The sequence below is a fragment of the Schistocerca cancellata genome, chromosome 4 (genome assembly GCF_023864275.1).
Source record: "Schistocerca cancellata isolate TAMUIC-IGC-003103 chromosome 4, iqSchCanc2.1, whole genome shotgun sequence".
NCBI lineage: Eukaryota > Metazoa > Arthropoda > Insecta > Orthoptera > Acrididae > Schistocerca > Schistocerca cancellata.
Window position 1 is genome coordinate 718,215,339 of NC_064629.1, and position 14,986 is coordinate 718,230,324.

At 44.2% G+C, this 14,986-nt stretch overlaps 1 protein-coding gene across 3 annotated transcripts in view; it reads right to left on the reverse strand.

Moving 5' to 3' along the window:
* The window catches only part of LOC126183746 (uncharacterized), a 526,769-nt gene that overhangs the window by 329,022 nt on the left and 182,761 nt on the right, over window positions 1-14,986 (reverse strand). The gene's annotated exons all lie outside the window — the stretch shown is intronic.

Genomic DNA, 14,986 nt, shown 5'->3' on the forward strand with positions numbered 1-14,986 from the left:
CACAGCGGTGTTACTCGTGGTGTAGAGAGCCATCCCGTATGACTTCAGACCACTGTTGATAGTGAATGAGGAAATTCTGACGACACAACGATGCAGAAAAGAACGTTCAAATGTGTGTGAAATCTTATGGGACTTAACTGCTAAGGTCATCAGACCCTAAGCTTACACACTACATAACCTAAACTATCCTAATGTTTGTTATTCGCGGTTGAACAAAAAAATGCACCTGTCTGAAATCGACCATTCTCACGCACCAGTTTCTTTTTTTCGGGAATTTCTACTTTGTAGCCGCGAAAAATTATTCTATGCGCTTGCCCATGACTAAAACCGATAAAGTGATCAAGGAGCTTACGACGTACTACGGCTTGGCAATCCGACGGCATTCCATTTCGGTGGAACAGATGAAGAAGGCAATTTGGGCAACGTATTTCCACAAGTGTTCGACGGATGACCACCCACAACACCAAACTTGTCCGGCTGGGGAAACCAGTTGGTGCAAGTGGCGCATTGCAGAGGCTACCGGACATCTGGACGAATATCAACACGACCAGCCACTCTCCAAAGAAGTTCAAAAAGTGATTCAAATGTTCAAATGTGTGTGAAATCTTATGGGACTTAACTGCTAAGGTCATCAGTCCCTAAGCTTACACACTACTTAACCTAAATTATCCTAAAGACAAACACACATACCCATGCCCGAGGGAGGACTCGAACCTCCGCCGGGACCAGCCGCACAGTCCATGACTGGAGCCCCCTAGGCCGCTCGGCTAATCCCGCACGGCCGACACAACGATGCGTCGCGTTCATCCTACTTCGTCATGTGTTACCTCTCATGCAAGAGTATCGTGTTGTCAGTTTTCAACAGGACAATTCTCGTCCACACATGGCACGTGTTTCTATGAACTGTCTGGGCGATCTTGAGGTACTCCCATGGTCAGAAAGATTCATAGATATGCCTCCCGTAGAAAATATGTGGTATCAGTGCTGACGTCAACTCCGCCCCATTGCCAGAATCCACGACATCAAGGACCAGTTACAACAGTTGTGGGCCAGCGTGCCACAAGAGGGAATACAGCGGCTTCATAATACTCTTCCAGATCGAATCAGTGCGCACATCCAGGCCAGAGAGGATGCAAAGTAATTATGATAAGTTGGCTCATACGCCAAAGTTCTTTATCAGTTTCACTCGATACTGGAATCACCCTCTGAACCCGTGAAGTTCCCTTTCATTTGCTCCTTCCATTCTGGGTGCTTTACTTTTTCTGTCGGGCAGTGTTTGTGCAATATATGCTATCGACCCTCAGCAGATACGTACGGTAATTTCTTTTTGTCCGCAGCGGAAATCTTGCACCTGTGTCAGGTCAATTCAGATGACTTCTTTAACCCACTGGAGTGGCCCAGCACACACGCGAGATTTCCTCTGCTGTTGAAAACGAATTACCGCACGATACTCCACTTTATCAGTGGGCTGCGACACATTGTTCTGTCTCCTCTAGTGGCATGCTACGATACGATGGCGTGGAGATTTCAATGTGTACCACCGCTGATGAGATATACCCGGAGAAACACAAAAATTAATTACGTAACTTTATTTTTTTCGAAGTGATAATTAAAACTTTCATTATCTTATGTCCGTAAGAAAACCCGACAGCTCTTAATTGCCTAACGAATCAGTGATGAAAGTGTAGAAAGTCACGAAATTAGTTGTGTGATAAGGAACGACTTATGGACGTTAATTAGATGTTGTATTCGCATCCTAGTTAAGTTTCCAAACAACATTGCAGTTCGTGTTTCACTTATAATGCCGCATCTACTTACGTATCGAAAGTATAATTTTCATTTATTACAGTATGCAATGAAATGACATGACCTGCCCAGATAGCTGAGAGCGCCTTAGCTAACTTACAGGACTCGGAGAGGCAAACCAGCCCCGGATCGAATCCGCCTCGCGGATTAGCGACTGCCGCCTCGGATACACACTACGCAAACACTTAGAAAACGTTATCACACGTGAATACGAGATTACACCAGAGGTAGACAGATGGGGTACACAAACTCGTCGTCAAGAAGGGCATCCGGTCACCAACTGCTACTAACACTGCCAAAACCGTTCTGTAACAATGCCGACCCCGTAGAGAAATGTGAAAGGGCAAAGAAGGAAAGAAGAATGTGAAATAACTTAGTCGAAACACAAAAATATGCGAGTCATAAAGCATAAAAACGTTAAATTAGTGATAGTCCCGAAGAATACACACATACTTCGGTGGGAGACCGAAACTTGCTCTGACCTGCCAGTTAGGCGAAGTTTTTTAAATTTTTTAGGAGCCTTTGCTGCATTCACCGAACGAGACTTAAGGAATCCTCAGAAAAATCAGCCTGCCTTTTCCCAGAACAGTTTTACTTCAAATGGTTCAAATGGCTCTGAGCACTATGGGACTTAACATCTTAGGTCATCAGTCCCCTAGAACTTAGAGCTACTTAAACCTAACTAACCTAAGGACATCACACACATCCATGCCCGAGGCAGGATTCGAACCTGCGACCGTAGCTGTCGCGCGGTTCCAGACTGAAGCGCCTATAACCGCACGGCCAACAGTTTTACTACCAACTCGTTGAGATAATTCTTATTGGCATTCTCGAAAGTGTTCAGGCATGATTAGGGATAACCGTTAGAATAACCACTGCACATTGTGGTGCCACACTTGGTCTACGCAAAGTGTCGTTCTGTACACTTTTGTTACTCCAGCTTATGATCGGAAGAATTAAATCGGACCCACATGTTTTTTTTCCCATCTCGGGCGATTCTCCCACAATTTGGTTGATTTAGGAGACTTTTTTTCTCGCAGTAGATCTATTCGAGTCAGGAATCGGAACAAAAGATGCGATCGTAACTTTTCTGCTCCCCCACACACTGGTCGTCCTTGTCTGAGTCCACATGACTCTGATATATCAAAATACTGGAGACGTCCTCGAGTTTCCGCGTGCTCCCTGAGATATCTCTTCAATATCAGTATCCGAATGGGTCCACTTTATACTAGCTGCTAGAATGCACCACACAGCCGCGCATCGGATCGCTGCATGTGAGAGCGGATTCGCTCTGTAACAGCGGATTACGTCGTAGTCAAGAAAATCAGGGCCAGAGGAGAATCTGTCCGCAATAAATCAATAACAACATACCTTGTTTGTACTTTTCTTAACGAGACCAGCAGGTGATATGAATTTGAAGAACCTAGCAGTAATCGTAGGTTAACATACTTACGGTTCTTTTTGATAACTCCTATAAATGTCACGGATAATGAAAACCGCACCTATATAAAAATATGTGAACTTTGCGCTTAGTATTTCTGGAAGCTACCTGCGACTAAGTCAAGTCGTACTTGCATCCCGATAGTCTTCGTCCACAGGAATGCTATTTATGTGTCACCATCTAAAAATGTGTGCGTGAATTCCTAAGGGATCAAACTACTGATGTCATCGGTTTCTAGACTTACACACTACTTAAACTAAGTTATGCTAAGAACAACACACACGCCCATGCCAGAGAGAGGACTCGAACCTCCGGCGGAAGGGAGTGTCACCATTTATCTGCCCTTGGACACTCCCAATTCATCCTAGTGGTTGACCGCTTGAACAACTACCCTTTGTTCGACTCTAATTTTCGTAGTGTTCAGTTCGTCCGTCTTTTGTGTTTGTGTGGTTATAGGTTCTATATAGAAGTGTCAAAGACCAGCCACGGTCAGCCATGTGGGTTTGATGAAGAGTACTCGTATATCCTAAAGAGAAAGAAAGTAAACAGGACTGTGATTTGGCGCTGATCAAAACAGAAATTGACGTATTGCCGAGGAATTTTTATGACCAAATATCGTAAGGTTCTTAGTTCAAAGGAGTATCAGTGTGCAGCAACAAAATTGCATTATATTGGGATTTGATAAGAAGAAACTTATCATAGATCACACCAAAGTACAAATGGAAATGAAGCATAAAGTAGGAAAAGGCAGGCAACTCGACGGTTAGAACTGGAGACCTACGCTGCAAAAAGAAAGGAGCCTGAAAGACTGCCTAATGGCCAAACTGAATTTGCTACTAACACCCGTTTTAACGTTTATGATGATCTGCTCAGCCCAGCCAGGTGGTGAGATTTATTTCTGCTAGAGGCGGCTGGTGCTCACAGTGAGGTGCTGTGCCTCCCTGCAACTCACCAGCTGCGTAAACTTCCTGCTACGGGGAGAAGAGCGCCTCCAATAGTCGACATAACATTCTACGACAAGCACTCTTACATTTGCAAATAGCACTGATCCTAGTGGTTTAAAGATGAAATCCTGATTTTCCTTCTTTTATGTTGTAAACGCTTTCCATATATGAAAGATCATGGTGTACATTATCACGTTAAAATGTATTGTTCGTTATTACGTAAGTTACATCCTTCTGAAGTATATCTTACCTTACATAAAATTTTATAATGCTCATATATCTTATACTTGGTAATATTCACGATTATGAACGAGACTGTTTCCATGTTTTGAAGACACATACAGAGAATGCGCGCATATGGTTCTAGGAGTTGGAGCAGAAGCTATGTACAGCTTATGTCCCCTATATATGTTCATATTCGTGGCCTTTTGGTTAAACAGACAAAGTATCTTACGTGCTTTACATGTACCATGTGCTGATCCACGGGTGTGGACCATATTGTAATTTATGCGATATTTGAGTTCCGTTTTGTAATTTGGTTTTTTGGATTTCGACTGAAATTTCTGAAAATCTGGTCACAAGTAAAGATTTTGTGATTGTGTCAGGGAGTTGATAAAATAAATTGCGATCATTTCTATTTGTAAAAAATTTGATATTGCAGTAGTTGTTCGAACATCTTCGTTCCTCTTCATCAGTAGTTATCACAAATTAAAACATCATTCAAGTACCATCGGCTGTTCTACCTGCCGGCCGCGTTGCGAAGTTCGGACTTAGGAATTAATGTACCTTCTTTCGAACTTCTTTGGGCACAATTTTCACTGGATGCAGCATACATGACAGCAAATGTGACTGCTGCAGAGACTAAGAAGAAATGTCATCTTTAAGCTATGATCGGCAAATCTACAACAGAGCATAAAATGGTTTGCTCTTTCCGGATATCATAGTGTAAACAACTGATAAGCTGAGATCTGTAACTGAAAGAGCCTAAAGTACAAATGCACAAATACTAGGACGGATCCTAGAGGTTTTTTAATCTAGTTTGTAGGGAAACGTACCCTGAAGCGCCAAAGAAACTGGTAGAAGCATGCGTTTTCAAATACAGAGGTATGTAAGCAGGCAGAATACGGCGCTGCTGTAGGCGACGTCTGTATAAGATAACAAGTGTCTGGCGCACTTGTTAGATCCGTTACTGCTGCTACCCTGGCAGGTTATCAAGATTTAAGTGCATTTGGTGGTGTTATAGTCGGCGTACGAGCGAGGGGACAGAGCATCTCCGAGGTAGCGATGAAGTGGGGATTTCCCGTACGACCATTTCACGAGTGTACTGTGATTATCAGGAATCCGGTAAAACATCAAATCTCCGACATCGCTGTGGCCTGAAAAAGATCCTGCAAGAACGGGACCAACTACGACTGAAGAGAATCGTTCAACGTGACAGAAGTGCAAACCTTCCGCAAATGCTGCAGAGTTCAATGCTCGGCCATCAAGAAGTGTCACCGTGAGAACCATTCAACGGAACATTATCGATATGGGCTTTCGGAGACGAAGACCCACTCGTGTACCCTTGATGACTGCACGACACGAGGGTTTACGCCTCGCCTGGGCCCGTCAACACCGACATTTGATTGTTGATGACTGTAAACTTGTTGCCTGGTCGGACGAGTCTCGTTTCAGATTGTATCGAGCGGATGGACGTGTACGGGTATGGCGACAACCTCATGATTCCATGGACCCTGCACGTCAGCAGGGGACTGTTCAAGCTGGTGGAGGCTCTGCGATGTTGTAGGGCGTATGCAGCTGGAGTGATATGGGACCCCTGATACGTCTAGATACGACTCTGACAGGTGACACGTACGTAAGCATCCTGTCTGGTCACCTGCATCCATTCATGTCCATTGGACATTCCGACGGACTTGGGCAATTCCAACAGGACAATGCGCCACCCCACACCTCCAGAATTGCAACAGTGTGGCTCAGAGGAAACTCTTCTGAGTTTAAAAACCTCCGCTGGTCACTAGTCTCCCGAGACATAAACATTATTGACCATATCTCGGGTGGCTTACAACGTGCTGTTCAGAAGATATCTCCACCAACTTGTACTCTTACGGATTTGTGGACAGCCCTGCAGGATTCATGGTATCAGATCCCTCCAGCACTACTTCAGACATTAGTCGAGTCCATGCTACGTCGTATTGCAGCACTTCGGCGTGCTCGGGGGGACCTACACGGTATTAGGCTGTGTACCAGTTTCTTTGGCTCTTCAGTGTATATTATAGTATCCACAAATCAAAAAGTTCTCTTTTTTCGCTAGCTGTGGCAACATTGCTCTTCTTTTCTACGGGCGCTAAATTCTTACATGTGGTCGACTTCGAGAATCTTGTTCAGTGCATAGCTGCTGCAAGCAAGCAATGAATGTTTGGCTCCAGAACCTGAATGGTTCATTTACAGTGGAGGACGGAAAAACATGTCGTCTTCATTACAGAGTGCATGTGCCCTCACCTTACGACGATGGCATGTGTGTTCCAGCACCGCTTTTGTTGTGAGTACTCGTGTGCAGTAGTAATTAAGCTGGACGTAACTGTGGAAAGGCTGTCCCTCTTTCCACCTGAATACAAGAGGAAAATATTTGCTTGTAATTAGGTTCTTCAGATACATGAGAACCTGATGCACAGCCTTTGAAGAATGATATCTTTGCTGAGATATTTTACAGAGTTTCGAAGAGCCTTCAAAGACAGTATTGGAAACCTTTTTCTGGCAATTTTGTTACATACTTTGATGAATGTGATGAATGAACTAGATTACTTGGAGACATAGAAATATGTTACTAAATGCAAGAAATCCTCATATTTGTACCCTGTTTGTGAATCAAAAAAGTTGACAACAAAGCCAGTCCAGAAAGTATTCATTGCTCATCACATGATGAATCACCTATGTATGCACGGTCTCTGCAGGAATCATATAAGAATTCACCCTATAGAAGTAAATGAAGTGTAAAAGGCTAACAATCCGCCACGGCTTCGCAGGGTAGTTCAAAAAATTCAAATGTGTGTGAAATCTGATGGGACTTAACTGCTAAGGTCATCAGTCCCTAAGCCTACACACTACTTAACCGAAACTATCCTAAGGACAAACACACACACCCATGCCCGAGGGAGGCTTCGAACCTCCGCCGGGACCAGACGCACAGTCCACGACTGCAGCGCCTTATCGCCGGGTAGTACTTCGTACCTACGACCGGAGGAATTGCCTGGCATAGCGGTAAGAAAAGTATGTACACAAATCTCGTTCGTGAATCAGTCTGTCTATTAATGAAAACCGTATCAAAATACTTAAATAAGTTCCTGAGATAACTGTTCACCTACAAACAAACGCAGCGGAGGACTTTAGTTTATAATGTGTATAGATAATGATTTATGAAAGCCATATAGAGGGTTTCGTGGTTTACATCCCGATATAGCACCCAAACAGTTTGTGTGTGTGTGTGTGTAAAATATCTACCCGACAAAGCACTTTATTAGTGCGATCAGTTGCTAAGCTTTGCATTTTATCCTGGCCCTCTACGCTCATTTGCCTTTGTAACTTTTCTTATATGGGCCGACTGACGTTAATCATGCAATTACACGTATGTGCAGAGGTTGTTAACGCAAAAAATATCCGCGTTGCTTCTAGAATATCAATGAGCGGACTTGGGACTGCTGAAGTTTTGAGTCAATGATACATCACTCATTTTATTGTGGTCTTTTCTCCTTTGAGTTACGTCACACAGATTTTGACTTTTTCATCGACATGTGGCACTGTTAGCACAAGTATCTGCCTTTAATTGCAACTGCTTTAGCTCTCGTGTGCAGTCAAATATTCCGAGGGTGGTAAATTATCTGAGGCTGTGTTGCACACTTCTGTTGTAGAGCAAAGATCTTTTACCATATATTTATGAGAGGTCACCGACAAAGTAAAATAACACACTATTCTAAATTCTAAAACTGCAAACCAGAGTAGATAAAAACCGTTATAATTCCAGTGTTCATGTGTTGAAACATAGAGTACGCTGAACTGACAGCACGTAAGATCAAAGAACGTGTAAATTTACCCCACACAAGGAACCCGCGACGCAGCACTGTGCTATCACTAACATCGTATGGCTGACAATACTGGATGTGGCGTAAGTCACTTTACTAAAGTAAAGTAGCGAACGAAGTAATTATCAGTATATACGAGGGTTGGAACTTTAATAGTGGCAACTATTTATTTACAGCTCGTACAAAACAGATGAGTGTCTCAAAGTTTTACTGACCTTCAAAGTAGTCACCAGCATTGTGTATAACCCGTTGCCAGCGATTTGGAAGTCGTAGGATACTCATAGTAGTGACAGTTGTGTTGAGAGTTCGAGCGGCGCAGTCTATCGCCCGACGAATTTGTAGCAGTTCTGAAGCGAATGCTGTGAAGTGTTTCCTTCAGTTTAGAAATCGAGTAGGACTCACGAGGGATTAAGTCAGGAGAGTGCAGTAGGTGGTATATCACTCAGCAGCCCCATCAGTCAAACAAATCAGTAGCAGTTTGCACTGTACGTACTTGAGCATTGTCCTGCAAATTGATGGTCAGGTCCTGCAGAAAGTGTCATCACTTCTGTCTCTAGGCTGGTCGTAGGATGTGTTCCAAAAATAAACAGTTCAACTCGATGTCTAAACTGAAGGAAACACTTCACGGCATTCGCTTCAGAACTGCTACAAATTCGTCGGGCAATAGACCGCGCCGCTCGAACTGTCAACACAACTGGCACTACTAAGAGTATCCTACGACTTCCACATCACTGGCAACGGGTTATACACAATGCTGGTGACTACTTTGAAGGTCAGTAAAACTTTGAGACAGTCATCTGTTTTGTACGAGCTATAAATAAATAGTTGCCACTATTAAAGTTTCAACCCTCGTATGAGCCGCCACTGCACAGTTTTAGTTATCCATTAAAACAAATGATTTGTGCTTCTCTGTTGGACAGTCACATATCAAATTCCTCGTGTTGTATATGCATATTACTATTTAATACGTATGATAATGTAGGAAAGTTGCATGTCAGTGGTAATATTGTTGTAGATTTAACGAAGTTATACCAGAAAATGACTGCCGTAAAAAAAAAAAATCGCAACACCAAGTAGGAGTTGTGCAACATAAGCGAAAGTTGGTTGTCGTGTTTCTGCATCGGAAAGATGCCTATTGAAATTTCGCGCTGTTGCATAAGAGTGGCTCAAGTAGCGCCACTATAACGAGACAAATCACGTTTCCTTCAAATAGAAGCTGTAAGGGTCGTGAGCGTTAGTTACGTTTGAGATCTGACGTAGTAAGTTGATGTTAGTCAGCTTACCCCGTCAGATGGTAAGTTATGTTCGTTGGAACAATATGCGTAAGTACGCACTTTGTGTACTGCTATTTTGACGGACATTTTACTTGGCAAACATTGGTTGGCCTGAGAATCACAGTTCAAAAATGAGTTGCTGGAGCTATTCTAAACTTGCCTTTCAATGGTAATTCCCTCCGCATTGACTCAACGCAGTACGCCATTGAGCGCCCTGTATGAATACTACCACCACCACCACCGAGTTAAATTTACTATAAGCCACTGCCTATGCTCTATTGTAGCTGCACGAAGAACAGGCACCCAGGTTCGGACGTGGGCCTGTATAGAGTTTTAAAATGATAGGAAGTTTCGCTACAAAATTTGGTTTAAACTACACTCCTGGAAATGGAAAAAAGAACACATTGACACCGGTGTGTCAGACCCACCATACTTGCTCCGGACACTGCGAGAGGGCTGTACAAGCAATGATCACACGCACGGCACAGCGGACACACCAGGAACCGCGGTGTTGGCCGTCGAATGGCGCTAGCTGCGCACCATTTGTGCACCGCCGCCGTCAGTGTCAGCCAGTTTTCCGTGGCATACGGAGCTCCATCGAAGTCTTTTAACACTGGTAGCATGCCGCGACAGCGTGGACGTGAACCGTATGTGCAGTTGACGGACTTTGAGCGAGGGCGTATAGTGGGCATGCGGGAGGCCGGGTGGACGTACCGCCGAATTGCTCAACACGTGGGGCGTGAGGTCTCCACAGTACATCGATGTTGTCGCCAGTGGTCGGCGGAAGGTGCACGCGCCCGTCGACCTGGGACCGGACCGCAGCGACGCACGGATGCACGCCAAGACCGTAGGATCCTACGCAGTGCCGTAGGGGACCGCACCGCCACTTCCCAGCAAATTAGGGACACTTTTGCTCCTGGGGTATCGGCGAGGACCATTCGCAACCGTCTCCATGAAGCTGGGCTACGGTCCCGCACACCGTTAGGCCGTCTTCCGCTCACGCCCCAACATCGTGCAGCCCGCCTCCAGTGGTGTCGCGACAGGCGTGAATGGAGGGACGAATGGAGACGTGTCGTCTTCAGCGATGAGAGTCGCTTCTGCCTTGGTGCCAATGATGGTCGTATGCGTGCTTGGCGCCGTGCAGGTGAGCGCCACAATCAGGACTGCATACGACCGAGGCACACAGGGCCAACACCCGGCATCATGGTGTGGGGAGCGATCTCCTACACTGGCCGTACACCACTGGTGATCGTCGAGGGGACACTGAATAGTGCACGGTACATCCAAACCGCCATCGAACCCATCGTTCTACCATTCCTAGACCGGCAAGGGAACTTGCTGTTCCAACAGGACAATGCACGTCCGCATGTATCCCGTGCCACCCAACGTGCTCTAGAAGGTGTAAGTCAACTACCCTGGCCAGCAAGATCTCCGGATCTGTCCCCCATTGAGCATGTTTGGGACTGGATGAAGCGTCGTCTCACGCGGTCTGCACGTCCAGCACGAACGCTGGTCCAACTGAGGCGCCAGGTGGAAATGGCATGGCAAGCCGTTCCACAGGACTACATCCAGCATCTCTACGATCGTCTCCATGGGAGAATAGCAGCCTGCATTGCTGCGAAAGGTGGATATACACTGTACTAGTGCCGACATTGTGCATGCTCTGTTGCCTGTGTCTATGTGCCTGTGGTTCTGTCAGTGTGATCATGTGATGTATCTGACCCCAGGAATGTGTCAATAAAGTTTCCCCTTCCTGGGACAATGAATTCACGGTGTTCTTATTTCAATTTCCAGGAGTGTATGAAAAGCACCGGTAAACAACATTCACAGATTTCAATCTACAGTCATCGTATTTAAATCGTTTGTATTCGTGTGAGGCTTCCAGTCAAAGAGCTTGCACAATGAAACAAGTATGGAATTTTTTCAGGTATTACCGTTTACTAACTAGGAGACCAAGCTTACTCGTCTTCATCGATTTCGTCCACATTTAAGATAATTCGCAACTTGGCCAGAAATGAAAGTGACAGAAGTGAAAAATCCATATGACCAGGCCTTTAGGCGAAAAAAAGCATTTTTTGTGCTGGTCGGGCGAGGCATGAGCCACTAGTGTTAGCGTAGTTTCCGGGCAGCAGTTGGCTCAGCGGAATGATTAGAGAATGGTGACCCGGGGACCGGGAGATTGTGCCCTACGTTGATTCTTTTTTTTTTCATTTTCAATTTTTACGTTACATACACTGCAAATAAAACAATATAATGCTAAGTATATTGTACGTGATGTGATGAAACGCTGTTAGCAGGAGAACAAATTTCTTCTGTTTAATCGACTCATGGGGAGGACAAACAAATCCGCAATTATACGATGAGATTTTTCAAGATGAAGAAGGACTGCCATCATGCGGTATTAAAGTGATTCTCCCCAAATGCACACCGTTAGTGCAACCCTGCGATGGCTATTTTTTATCGTCAGGTAAAGAATTTGATCTAACAACTTCAAAGCTGGTCTTATCTCGTCGACAGAGTAAAAGAAATCAAATCACAGGAACACTGCATCGAAATAAATGCCTCTGTACTTTACAGTGTCGTCAGTGACGAAATGTGTTGTTACACGTGGTTCACTGCCAAACTGTGCAATGAGGGCAAACTTTTATGAATGTAAACCAATTTGGTTTATTTATTTTATTGTATAGAAACTTTAAAAGAACCGTGTAAATGTGAAAATGCGGCGTTTGTACGCAAATCATGAACTGTTAAATAATAAAAATATCCAATTTTATACACGAAGAGGTCGGTCGCGGTGGCCGAGCGGCTCTAGACGCTCCAGTCCGGAACCGCGCGACTGCTACGGTCGCAGGTTCGAATACTGCCTCGGGCATGGACGTATGTGATGTCCTTAGGTTAGTTAGGTTTAAGTAGTTCTAATTTCTAGGGGACTGATGACCTCAGATGTTAAGTTCCATAGTGCTCAGATCCATTTGAACCATTTTATACACGAAGATCTTGTGTATTCCTTACAATCATTTCCTCTAAATTTCTTCGCAATCCCAAATTTTCCTTTACCTTTTCTTTTCATATTTGTTAAATATTAATAAATACAATATATGGGCATTATTTCAGTTTAGTTGCAATGTAAGTAATGTAAAAGTCGAAAACAAAAATAGTTTTCGCATAGGGATGCAATCATACAACCTTCAGATTACCGTTTTCTACACTTTCTGCTGCGCTAACCATTGCCTGGAAACTACGCTAACGTAAACTGCTGATCTCTCTCCCGACCTGTGCCAAATATATTATTTTTTTCTAAACGCATGACCATCCTGTCACCCTCTTGAAACATAAAAATTTCACTTATGGAGTAGTCCATGATTTTACTCCTTGTAACCAGTGTGCCAATTCCATGTATCAGTCCCAAAGACTGCTGTATGAACACCTTCCAGCTGTAGCTGTTTTCTTTTCAGATGAATTTCCCAATGTTGTAAAAGCATTTCATATGTCACTTCAGAGCGTGATAAGTTCTACAGTACGCAGCAGTGCGCAGACGCGGCTTGTTTCCGGTGCCGCACGCGAAGGGAGCGGCAACAACTGTCATTGGCATAAACAAGTAGCATTCACCAGCGATACGCAGGCTACGAGTATTTGTACACGGACGCATGTGTAGCGCCAGCTGCTGCGTTTCGAAGCAGCGCGCCCAGACCTTCGGTGCGTGCAGCGAAAGCAGTCTGCTTTATTCCGTGCCAAGCATGGTTTCTGCATGGTGCTTTAAAACAAGTATACTGTGTTTTCTTTTCAGGGAGGTAAACATTGCATTGTCGGTTAAGACACAGCAGAAGTTATCATTATTACTCTAATCTATTGTTCTGCTGCGTAAAAGTACCATGCGCAGAGCAAGAATGTCTCGTAACCATTTGAAGTTAACTACAACTTCCTATTTGGGTTCTTTCGTATGTGTCGGATAAATAACGTCAGACAAATGCCGTGATGGTTCCTTCAAGAATGACACTATCAGTTGCTCCTCTTATGTACTCCAACTAGTTAAGTTATTCAGAACAAATGACTGTTGTACACAGTATGTTTGTTGTTTTGATCACTAACATTAACGTTGGTTTAATTCAATCGTTCAGTCCTCACACTTGCCAGCTATTCTCATCATTTCGTGATAATTCCGGCATCTCACAATACATACGATCTGCCTTCTATCCACGTATCTCGGCCTGTTCCTGGAATTATTTACTTCCAACACCCATTCGACAAAAATTACAGTGAACTCATATTATAATTTGTCCACAAGCACTCTAGCTTTTCCATTCATGTGTCCATTCTAAGGCATTTTTTCGTTGCAGAACCTTTTTATTCCTTACTCGACCTCTCCAACTAATTTTAAACACTCTCCTATAACACGACGCCTCAAAAGCTTCTATTTGTTTCATTTTTTTTCGTAGTGTGTTTCACACCCATAGACAGCAGTGATGCAAAAAAAGTTTATTGTTAGAAGCTGTTTCTTTTTACAGAAAGCCCATTAGCTTTGTTCAATCCCTGCTGCTACGTCTTTCTTGCATCATCCTTGTTTAAAAATGCTACGTACGGACACTCTCCTATAACACGACGCCTCAAAAGCTTCTATTTGTTTCATTTTTTTTTCGTAGTGTGTTTCACACCCATAGACAGCTGTGATGCAAAAAAAGTTTATTGTTAGAAGCTGTTTCTTTTTACAGAAAGCCCATTAGCTTTGTTCAATCCCTGCTGCTACGTCTTTCTTGCATCATCCTTGTTTAAAAATGCTACGTACGGACTTCAGAAGGTAAGTGACACATGTCGTACCACGCTAAGACCATTATGCAACAAGAGTGGTGCATGGTCAGAAGAGATTACATGTTCAATGTCACCTGCAGACGCAGTTCTGCCATGGTACGGGTAACAGGCGCTGTAACCAGAAACATACTCCAAACTTGAAGTACTCGCGACAGTATGATTTTGTGGGCAAAACTTCTTACTTGCATACAGATTGATTGTGACATTCTGGCTGTCTATGTACCGAATGCACCGTCGCGTCCAGCCGTAGCTGAAGGGTGCTGATAATTTGGCCAAGGCCGCACAGTCGTGGGTGAAGCTGATCGGGTAGTTCAGATCTTGCGCCATGCGATTTCCGTCTTTTCGGAAACGTGAAAGAATATGTGGGGGAAAAAGATTTTCCAAAGATGAGGACGTTCACACAGTGGTTCTCGAATGGCTCCGTGACCATAAGCGGATCTCTATCGTCGAGCAACTAAACGATTGGAAGAGCCGACCGTTGTTTACAGAGACTTGGTGGCTATGTTGAAGAATGGTGTCATGTATCTGTGTCACTTTGATGCTTAGTGCATCACTCGACAACAGTTACTTGACATCTTGGATATTCCGGAATCCAGCCGGATGTTCGCGTCATTCTCGCACGATATTTCAACAGCATGC